Below are 10,722 nucleotides of genomic sequence, written 5' to 3'. Positions count from 1 at the left end.
ACGAGGGATAAAACATCCGGATTCGGTTGAGCAACTTGTGACGTAAATAGATTAGAAAAGTAACCCGTAATATGGTTTCTCATCTCTGTATCTTGCAGCCAAACACCATTATCATCAAGCAATTTTTTAATCTGATTTCTTTTTTTTCTGGTCATTGCCGCATTGTGGAAAAAAGAAGTGTTGCGATCACCATGTAAAAGCCAGTTTGCATGACCCCTTTGTAGCAAGTAGATCTCCTCTTGCTCTAAAAGATATTCAATAATGACAAGAATCTCTTTTTGTCATACTTGGGATTCCGCATTTATAGGACCCCTCCGCAGCTTCTCCAATTCTTTTTTTAATTTATTTATTCTTTTTTTGGTCCTCTCAGAATATCACAGTCCCAAATATGCAAATCCGCATTCACCGCTCGTGTACGCTCAACAAGAGATGGCCCAATACCCCGTATCTTTGCTTTTTCCCATGATGTACGTACAATTTCTTCAAATGTTTGTTCTTTGAGCCATCGGGCTTCAAATTGTTTCAGTCGGCTTCTTGGTTGGTTAAAAACATTACCTTCAAAATATTATGTATCCATAATGAGAGGGCAATGATCAGAGTGTACATGTTCTTCATTTATAACTGCAGATCTAGGGAACTTGTTTGCCCATTTCACTGGCTCAACTGTTTTCTTTACTTCATGTATCCGTGTACTTCTTTGTTGGGTCTAACCTGCTACCTGATATTGGGGGGGGGGGGGAATTAGGCATGGCAAATGGAATGTTTTTTATGTCAAATTATGTTTGTTGAGAATGGTAAATTTAGTTGGTGAGCATGGCAAATTCACCTTAGGTTATTTTTTCAGAAAATTGCCGTGCTTGTACACTAAATTTGTCATCTTCGCGTCAAAATAAATTGTCATGAAAAATGTTCAATTTGCCATACCTAAAAATCCGACTTCAAATTTTTAGCATTCCGGAAGAACAAATAAAGTTTTCCCTCAATTTATGGTTTCATCCTCTCGTCGTCAGCGTTGAGTTTAACCCTACCCTTGTCTCCATGTCTCCTAACCGCAGACTATTCTCACGATGATCAAGGGGCGGTCTTTTCACTTCTTCCTAGCCTTGGAGCACTTTGTGATGGTGACGCGTGAGGTTTGCATCTAGGGTTTGGCTAATTTTGCATCTGGTGGCACCTTGTCCTTGGGTACGGCGGGGGAAGATGATGTTGAGAGCTTGATGAGGAGCTTGGGCTTGACAAAAGAGGGATCATGATGATGTTGTGGTAGATGATGAGTCATTGCCGCCAGAATCAATCAAATGGTTGGCGGTGGTTAGGGTTCACCGAGATAAAGAGTATAGCCAGCTCTTCAAGAATATGCACAAAACATGGGATCTAAGGGTGAGTTGAGGTAGCACCGGTGAGTCAAGGAGAGGAAGAGGTCTGGGATGTTGGCTGCAACGGATGTGGGGGGTGTTGCCTGGCTGTGGACGATATTCATGAATGGCAAGCATGCGACGAAAAATGGGGAACATGGATCGATTTTATGCTTGAAGAAGGATGGAGACACTGTGCTGGTTGCCTGCTCGGTGATTTTTCTCATGTGTGGCGGACAAAAAATCGGCCGAAGGTGGCAATGACGAACGGAAAAGAGTGTGTGGGACGGACGAAGGTAGCAACGACGAAGCGGGAGTTGGAAGAGGTAAAAACGCTCGTTGAAGGGAGGAAATCAAAGGGAGTCATGCAATTTGTTTTTTTAAAACCCTCTGTGGAAGAGGGTGGTGGGATGTGGAGACGACGCTACCAGCTCCCTTTTAATGATAGAGATAGGAATCCGATAACGTCCGGACGTCAGCTACGAGCACATGGCAAATTGAACGTTTTCGGTGACAAATTTAGTGACGTGAGGATGCCAACTTTAGTTGGCAAGCATGGCAACTTCGTGCTTTAGTTTTTTTTGACAGGAAATTGCTTTGTGTGTCAACTAACTTACATCCTTGCGTCACTAGACTTGCCATCGAAAACATTCGATTAGTCATGTGCTCATACCAGGTACTTATCATTTGGGTAGAGATATATGCCTTTTTTAGGGACTAGATGACTCAATCAAACATAAAAAATAAAAAGAGGAATGGAAAATACGCACACGAATCTTCACCTGAAATTAGTGACATACTTCCTCCGTTCCGAATTACTGGTCGCAGAACTGGATGTATCTAGAACTAAAAAATGTCTAGATACATCTATTTCTACGACAAGTAATTCCGAACGGAGGGAGTAGAATTTAGATGCGTAATACTTAGGACATGTATCTAGATGTGCTTTAGTAAAACTATAGTGATTTTAAAGAATAATCTATGCAAGAATTCAAAAAAAAATCCATTCTTATTGGCAACCGCCTGGAGTCTAACAATCATCATTGATTCCCGTCCTTTGTACTACAATGCAACCCCTCAGAATATAGTGTTCCATCATCAATAATGAATAAATGTTTGCCCATAAAAAATAAATAAAAAGAAAGAATAGCTGTTCACTTTACGATTCACTGCAACAAAACAAACTACAAGCACGCACGTTGTTGCGGTGAGGCCAACGTCTGGGGAGCGCGCCCGGAAACGCAACCGGCGCTCACAGCCGCGTCCGGGTGGGCCAGCCCAAGAACAAAGTGCGGCGTGTAAAAATCCGGCAGAACTGGATGTATCTAGAACTAAAAAATTCTAGATACATCTATTTCTACGACAAGTAATTTCGAACGGAGAGAGTAGTATTTAGATGCGTAATACTTAGGACATGTATCTAGATGTGCTTTAGTAAAACTATAGTGATTTTAAAGAATAATCTATGCAAGAATTAAAAAAAAACCATTTTTATTGGCAACCGCCTCGAGTCTAACAATCATCATTGATTCCCGTCCTTTGTACTACAATGCAACTCCTCAGAATATAGTGTTCCATCATCAATAATGAATAAATGTTTGCCCATAAAAATAAATAAAAATAAAGAATAGCTGTTCACTTTACGATTCACTGCAACAAAACAAACTATAAGCACGCACGTTGTTGCGGTGAGGCCAACGTCTGGGGAGCGCGCCCGGAAACGCAACCGGCGCTCACAGCCGCGTCCGGGTGGGCCAGCCCAAGAACAAAGTGCGGCGTGTAAAAATCCGGCAGAACTGGATGTATCTAGAACTAAAAAATGTCTAGATACATCTATTTCTACGACAAGTAATTCCGAACGGAGGGAGTAGTATTTAGATGCGTAATACTTAGGACATGTATCTAGATGTGCTTTAGTAAAAACTATAGTGATTTTAAAGAATAATCTATGCAAGAATTCAAAAAAAAATCCATTCTTATTGGCAACCGCCTGGAGTCTAACAATCATCATTGATTCCCGTCCTTTGTACTACAATGCAACCCCTCAGAATATAGTGTTCCATCATCAATAATGAATAAATGTTTGCCCATAAAAAATAAATAAAAATAAAGAATAGCTGTTCACTTTACAATTCACTGCAACAAAACAAACTACAAGCATGCACGTTGTTGCGGTGAGGCCAACGTCTGGGGAGCGCGCCCGGAAACGCAACCGGCGCTCACAGCCGCGTCCGGGTGGGCCAGCCCAAGAACAAAGTGCGGCGTGTAAAAATCCGGCAGAAAATTGCTAGAGAGAAGAATCGAACTAGTGCCAACGCCCTACCGTACAGGAAAACTAACCACTCCACCACCTAACAGTTACTAACTCCTTACAGTGCAAACTCTTTAAGACATACTCCTACATGCGCTATTTATTGCGCATTAAATAATACGAAAACAGTACCATTCAGATTTTTCAATTATCTGAAAACATGTTCACATATTTCAAATGAATATTACGAACGTGCAAAACAATTTCACCAAAATGAAAAAATTGCAAGTTCGAAAACAGTTTATTAATTTGAGAAAAACACAAAAAGTGAAAAAAAATCATGAGTTTGAAAAAACGTTCAACTGTTTTGAAAAAATTTCATCGATTTTGAAAAAAGTTCATTGAAATTGAAATTTTTTCATTCAATTTGAAAAAATTTCATTCAATTCGAAAAAAGTTCATTGAATTTTAAAAAAAGTTCGCTGATTTTGAAAAAAGTTCATCAATTTTGAAAAAAGTTTCATCAAAATTGAATTTTTTAACCAATTTTAAAAATGTTCATTTAATTTAAATAAAATATCACTGATTTTGAAAAAAGTTCATCAATTTTGAAAATAAGCTCATCAAATTTAAAAAAGAATCATTCAATTGAAAAAATAGTTCATAATTTTGAAAAAAGTTCATGGAATTTTGAAAAATGTTCATGAAATTTGAAAATTTAGTTCATCAAATTTGAAAAAAAATTCACCAAATTTAAGAAAAGTTCACCGATTTTGGAAAAATGTTCATCAAATTTGAAAAATGTTCACCAAATTAGAAAGAACTCATCAAATTTGGAAAAAAGTTCATCGTATTTGAAAAAGAATCCGCCCATTTAAGAAGATAAAAGGAAAAATAAAGAAAAGGAAAAAGAATAAAAACGTGTGAAACTAAACAGTGAACTGGGAAAAGCCCCATGAAAGTAATAATAAAAGAAAGTAAAAAAGCAATTTGCACAAGACAGTGATGCTGGCGTTGTGGTTTGCGCTGTGACCTAGGAGCGCAGGGATCCAGAGTTTCGAGTCCTATCGTCGCGAAGCGCCTAATAGGATTAGCCCAACGTTTGTGCATGTCTTCTATACTTGTAGAATCCGATGGGCTGAATAAATACACAGCCGGCCTTGGCCTTTGGTGGTGTAGCAAAGATTAATGTCAATGCTTCAATCTTTAGTTAGGAATAATGTAAGAGGTGCAAGTGCGGGAGCTCCGCGTCGCGCTACTGGGCCGGCCCAGGTGAGTTTCGACTGAACTATGGGCCGGCCCAACGCGCGGTGATGTAGGCGCCCGTTTGCGGAATGCACGTTAATGGGCGCCTGCAGCGCCTAATAGGATTCGCCCAACGTCTGTGCATGTCTTCTATACTTGTAGAATCCGATGGGCCGAACTGTTGGGGAACGTTGCAGAAAACAAAAAATTTCCTACGATTTCACTAAGATCCATCTATGAGTTCATCTAGCAACGAGTGATCGGATTGCATCTACATACCTTTGTAGATCACGCGCGGAAGCGTTCAAAGAACGGGGATGAGGAAGTCGTACTCGACGTGATCCAAATCACCAGAGATCCTAGCGCCGAACGGACGGCACCTCCGTGTTCAACACACGTACGGTCAGCGTGACGTCTCCTCCTTCTTGATCCAGCAAGAGGGGAGGAGAGGTTGATGAAGATCCAGCAGCACGACGGCGTGGTGGTGGATGCAGCAGTCACCGCAGTAGGGCTTCGCCGTTCTTCTGCGAGAGGGAGAGGTGTAGCAGGGGAGAGGGAGGCGCCAAGAGTCAAGGGTGCGGCTGCCCCTCCCTCCCTCCCCCTTTATATAGGCTCCCCAAGGGGGGGCGCTGGCCCTAGGAGATGGGATCTCCTAGGGGGGCGCCGGCCCTAGGAGATGGGATCTCCTAGGGGGGCGGTGGCCAAGGGTGGAGTGGCCCCCAAGGCAAGTGGGGCGCCCCCCCCCCACCCTAGGGTTTCCAACCCTAGGCGCAAGGGGTGGGCCAAGGGGGCACACCAGCCCACTATGGGCTGGTTCCCCTCCCCACTTCAGCCCATGGGGCCCTCCGGGATGGGTGGTCCCACCCGGTGGACCCCCGGGACCCATCCGGTGGTCCCGGTACAATACCGATGACCCCCGAACGCACCAGCCCACTATGGGCTGGTTCCCCTCCCCACTTCAGCCCATGGGGCCCTCCGGGATGGGTGGTCCCACCCGGTGGACCCCCGGGACCCATCCGGTGGTCCCGGTACAATACCGATGACCCCCGAACGCACCAGCCCACTATGGGCTGGTTCCCCTCCCCACTTCAGCCCATGGGGCCCTCCGGGATGGGTGGTCCCACCCGGTGGACCCCCGGGACCCATCCGGTGGTCCCGGTACAATACCGATGACCCCCGAACGCACCAGCCCACTATGGGCTGGTTCCCCTCCCCACTTCAGCCCATGGGGCCCTCCGGGATGGGTGGTCCCACCCGGTGGACCCCCGGGACCCATCCGGTGGTCCCGGTACAATACCGATGACCCCCGAACGCACCAGCCCACTATGGGCTGGTTCCCCTCCCCACTTCAGCCCATGGGGCCCTCCGGGATGGGTGGTCCCACCCGGTGGACCCCCGGGACCCATCCGGTGGTCCCGGTACAATACCGATGACCCCCGAACGCACCAGCCCACTATGGGCTGGTTCCCCTCCCCACTTCAGCCCATGGGGCCCTCCGGGATGGGTGGTCCCACCCGGTGGACCCCCGGGACCCATCCGGTGGTCCCGGTACAATACCGATGACCCCCGAACGCACCAGCCCACTATGGGCTGGTTCCCCTCCCCACTTCAGCCCATGGGGCCCTCCGGGATGGGTGGTCCCACCCGGTGGACCCCCGGGACCCATCCGGTGGTCCCGGTACAATACCGATGACCCCCGAACGCACCAGCCCACTATGGGCTGGTTCCCCTCCCCACTTCAGCCCATGGGGCCCTCCGGGATGGGTGGTCCCACCCGGTGGACCCCCGGGACCCATCCGGTGGTCCCGGTACAATACCGATGACCCCCGAACGCACCAGCCCACTATGGGCTGGTTCCCCTCCCCACTTCAGCCCATGGGGCCCTCCGGGATGGGTGGTCCCACCCGGTGGACCCCCGGGACCCATCCGGTGGTCCCGGTACAATACCGATGACCCCCGAACGCACCAGCCCACTATGGGCTGGTTCCCCTCCCCACTTCAGCCCATGGGGCCCTCCGGGATGGGTGGTCCCACCCGGTGGACCCCCGGGACCCATCCGGTGGTCCCGGTACAATACCGATGACCCCCGAACGCACCAGCCCACTATGGGCTGGTTCCCCTCCCCACTTCAGCCCATGGGGCCCTCCGGGATGGGTGGTCCCACCCGGTGGACCCCCGGGACCCATCCGGTGGTCCCGGTACAATACCGATGACCCCCGAACGCACCAGCCCACTATGGGCTGGTTCCCCTCCCCACTTCAGCCCATGGGGCCCTCCGGGATGGGTGGTCCCACCCGGTGGACCCCCGGGACCCATCCGGTGGTCCCGGTACAATACCGATGACCCCCGAACGCACCAGCCCACTATGGGCTGGTTCCCCTCCCCACTTCAGCCCATGGGGCCCTCCGGGATGGGTGGTCCCACCCGGTGGACCCCCGGGACCCATCCGGTGGTCCCGGTACAATACCGATGACCCCCGAACGCACCAGCCCACTATGGGCTGGTTCCCCTCCCCACTTCAGCCCATGGGGCCCTCCGGGATGGGTGGTCCCACCCGGTGGACCCCCGGGACCCATCCGGTGGTCCCGGTACAATACCGATGACCCCCGAAACTCTCCCGATGACCGAAACTGCACTTCCTATATATAATTCTTCACCTCCGGACCATTCCGGGACTCCTCGTGACGTCCGGGATCTCATCCGGGAGTCCGAACAACTTTCAGGTTACTTCATATTCATATCTCTACAACCCTAGCGTCACCAACCTTAAGTGTGTAGACCCTACGGGTTCGGGAGACAAGTAGACATGGCCGAGATGGCTCTCCGGTCAATAACCAACAGCGGGATCTGGATACCCATGTTGGCTCCCACATGCTCCTCGATGATCTCATTGGATGAACCACGATGTCGAGGATTCAAGCAACCCCGTATACAATTCCCTTTGTCAATCGGTACGTTACTTGCCCGAGATTCGATCGTCGGTATCCCAATACCTCGTTCAATCTCGTTACCGGCAAGTCACTTTACTCGTACCGTAATGCATGATCCCGTGACCAGACACTTGGTCACTTTGAGCTCATTATGATGATGCATTACCGAGTGGGCCCAGAGATACCTCTCCGTCATACGGAGTGACAAATCCCAGTCTTGATCCGTGTCAACCCAACAGACACTTTCGGAGATACCCGTAGTATACCTTTATAGTCACCCAGTTACGTTGTGACGTTTGGTACCAAAGCACTCCTACGGTATCCGGGAGTTACACGATCTCATGGTCTAAGGAAAAGATACTTGACATTGGAAAAACTCTAGCAAACGAACTATACGATCTTGTGCTATGTTTAGGATTGGGTCTTGTCCATCACATCATTCTCCTAATGATGTGATCTCGTTATCAATGACATCCAATGTCCATAGTCAGGAAACCATGACTATCTGTTGATCAACGAGCTAGTCAACTAGAGGCTTACTAGGGACATGTTGGTGTCTATGTATTCACACATGTATTACGATTTCCGGATAACACAATTATAGCATGAATAAAAGACAATTATCATGAACAAGGAAATATAATAATAATCCTTTTATTATTGCCTCTAGGGCATATTTCCAACAGTCTCCCACTTGCAGTAGAGTCAATAATCTAGTTACATTGTGATGATTCGAACACCCATGGAATTCTGGTGTTGATCATGTTTTGCTCTAGGGAGAGGTTTAGTCAACGGATCTGCTACATTCAGGTCCGTATGTACTTTACAAATATCTATGTCTCCATCTTGAACATTTTCACGAATGAAGTTGAAGCGACGCTTGATGTGCCTGGTCTTCTTGTGAAACCTGGGCTCCTTGGCAAGTGCAATAGCTCCAGTGTTGTCACAGAAGAGTTTGATCGGCCCCGACGCATTGGGTATGACTCCTAGGTCGGTGATGAACTCCTTCACCCAGATTGCTTCATGTGCTGCCTCCGAGGCAGCCATGTACTCCGCTTCACATGTAGATCCCGCCACGACGCTCTGCTTGCAGCTGCACCAGCTTATTGCTCCACCATTCAACATATACACGTATTCGGTTTGTGACTTAGAGTCATCCAGATCTGTGTCGAAGCTAGCATCGACGTAACCCTTTACGACGAGCTCTTCGTCACCTTCATAAACGAGAAACATGTCCTTAGTCCTTTTCAGGTACTTCAGGATATTCTTGACCGCTGTCCAGTGTTCCTTGCCGGGATTACTTTGGTACCTTCCTACCAAACTCACGACAAGGTTTACATCAGGTCTGGTACACAACATGGCATACATAATAGAACCTATGGCTGAGGCATAGGGGATGACACTCATCTCTTCTATATCTTCTGCCGTGGTCGGACATTGAGCTGAGCTCAATTTCACACCTTGCAACATAGGCAAAAACCCCTTCTTAGACTGATCCATATTGAACTTCTTCAATATCTTATCAAGGTATGTGCTTTGTGAAAGACCTATGAGGCGTCTTGATCTATCTCTATAGATCTTGATGCCTAATATATAAGCAGCTTCTCCAAGGTCCTTCATTGAAAAACTCTTATTCAAGTAGGCCTTAATGCTGTCCAAAAGCTCTATATCATTTCCCATCAAAAGTATGTCATCTACATATAATATGAGAAATGCTACAGAGCTCCCACTCACTTTCTTGTAAACGCAGGCTTCTCCATAAGTCTGCATAAACCCAAACGCTTTGATCATCTCATCAAAGCGAATGTTCCAACTCCGAGATGCTTGCACCAGCCCATAAATCAAGCGTTGGAGCTTGCACACCTTGTCAGCATTCTTAGGATCGACAAAACCTTCCGGCTGCATCATATACAATTCTTCCTTAAGGAAACCATTAAGGAATGTCGTTTTGACGTCCATTTGCCATATCTCATAATCATGGAATGCGGCAATTGCTAACATGATTTGGACGGACTTCAGCTTCGCTATCGGTGAGAAAGTCTCATCGTAGTCAACCCCTTGAACTTGTCGATAACCCTTAGCGACAAGCCGAGCTTTATAGATGGTCACATTACCATCCGCGTATGTCTTCTTCTTAAAGATCCATTTATTTTCTATGGCTCGCCGCTCAACGGGCAAGTCAGTCAAAGTCCATACTTCGTTTTCATACATGGATCCTATCTCAGATTTCATGGCTTCCAGCCATTTGTCGGAATCCGGGCCCGCCATCACTTCTTCATAGTTCGAAGGTTCACCGTTGTCTAACAACATGATTTCCAAGACAGGGTTGCCGTACCACTCTGGTGCGGAACGTGTCCTTGTGGACCTACAAAGTTCAGTAGCAACTTGATCTGAAGTTTCATGATCATCATCATTAACTTCCTCTCTAGTCGGTGCAGGCACCTCAGGAACATTTTCTTGAGTTGCGCCATTTTCCGGTTCAAGAGGTAATACTTCATCAAGTTCTACTTTCCTCCCACTTACTTCTTTCGAGAGAAACTCCTTCTCTAGAAAGGATCCATTCTTGGCAACAAAGATCTTGCCTTCGGATCTGAGGTAGAAGGTATACCCAATAGTTTCTTTAGGGTATCCTATGAAGACGCATTTTTCCAACTTGGGTTCGAGCTTTTCAGGTTGAAGTTTCTTGACATAAGCATCGCATCCCCAAACTTTTAGAAACAACAGCTTAGATTTCTTCCCAAACCATAATTCATACGGTGTCGTCTCAACGGATTTCGACGGAGACCTATTTAAAGTGAATGCGGCAGTCTCTAAAGCATAGCCCCAAAATGATAGTGGTAAATCGGTAAGAGACATCATAGATCGCACCATATCTAATAGAGTGTGATTACGACGTTCGGACGCACCATTACGCTAAGGTGTTCCAGGCGGCGTGAGTTGT

The sequence above is a fragment of the Triticum urartu genome, chromosome 5 (genome assembly GCF_003073215.2).
Source record: "Triticum urartu cultivar G1812 chromosome 5, Tu2.1, whole genome shotgun sequence".
Taxonomy (NCBI): Eukaryota; Viridiplantae; Streptophyta; class Magnoliopsida; order Poales; family Poaceae; genus Triticum; species Triticum urartu.
Note: the sequence above shows the minus strand (reverse complement) of the source record.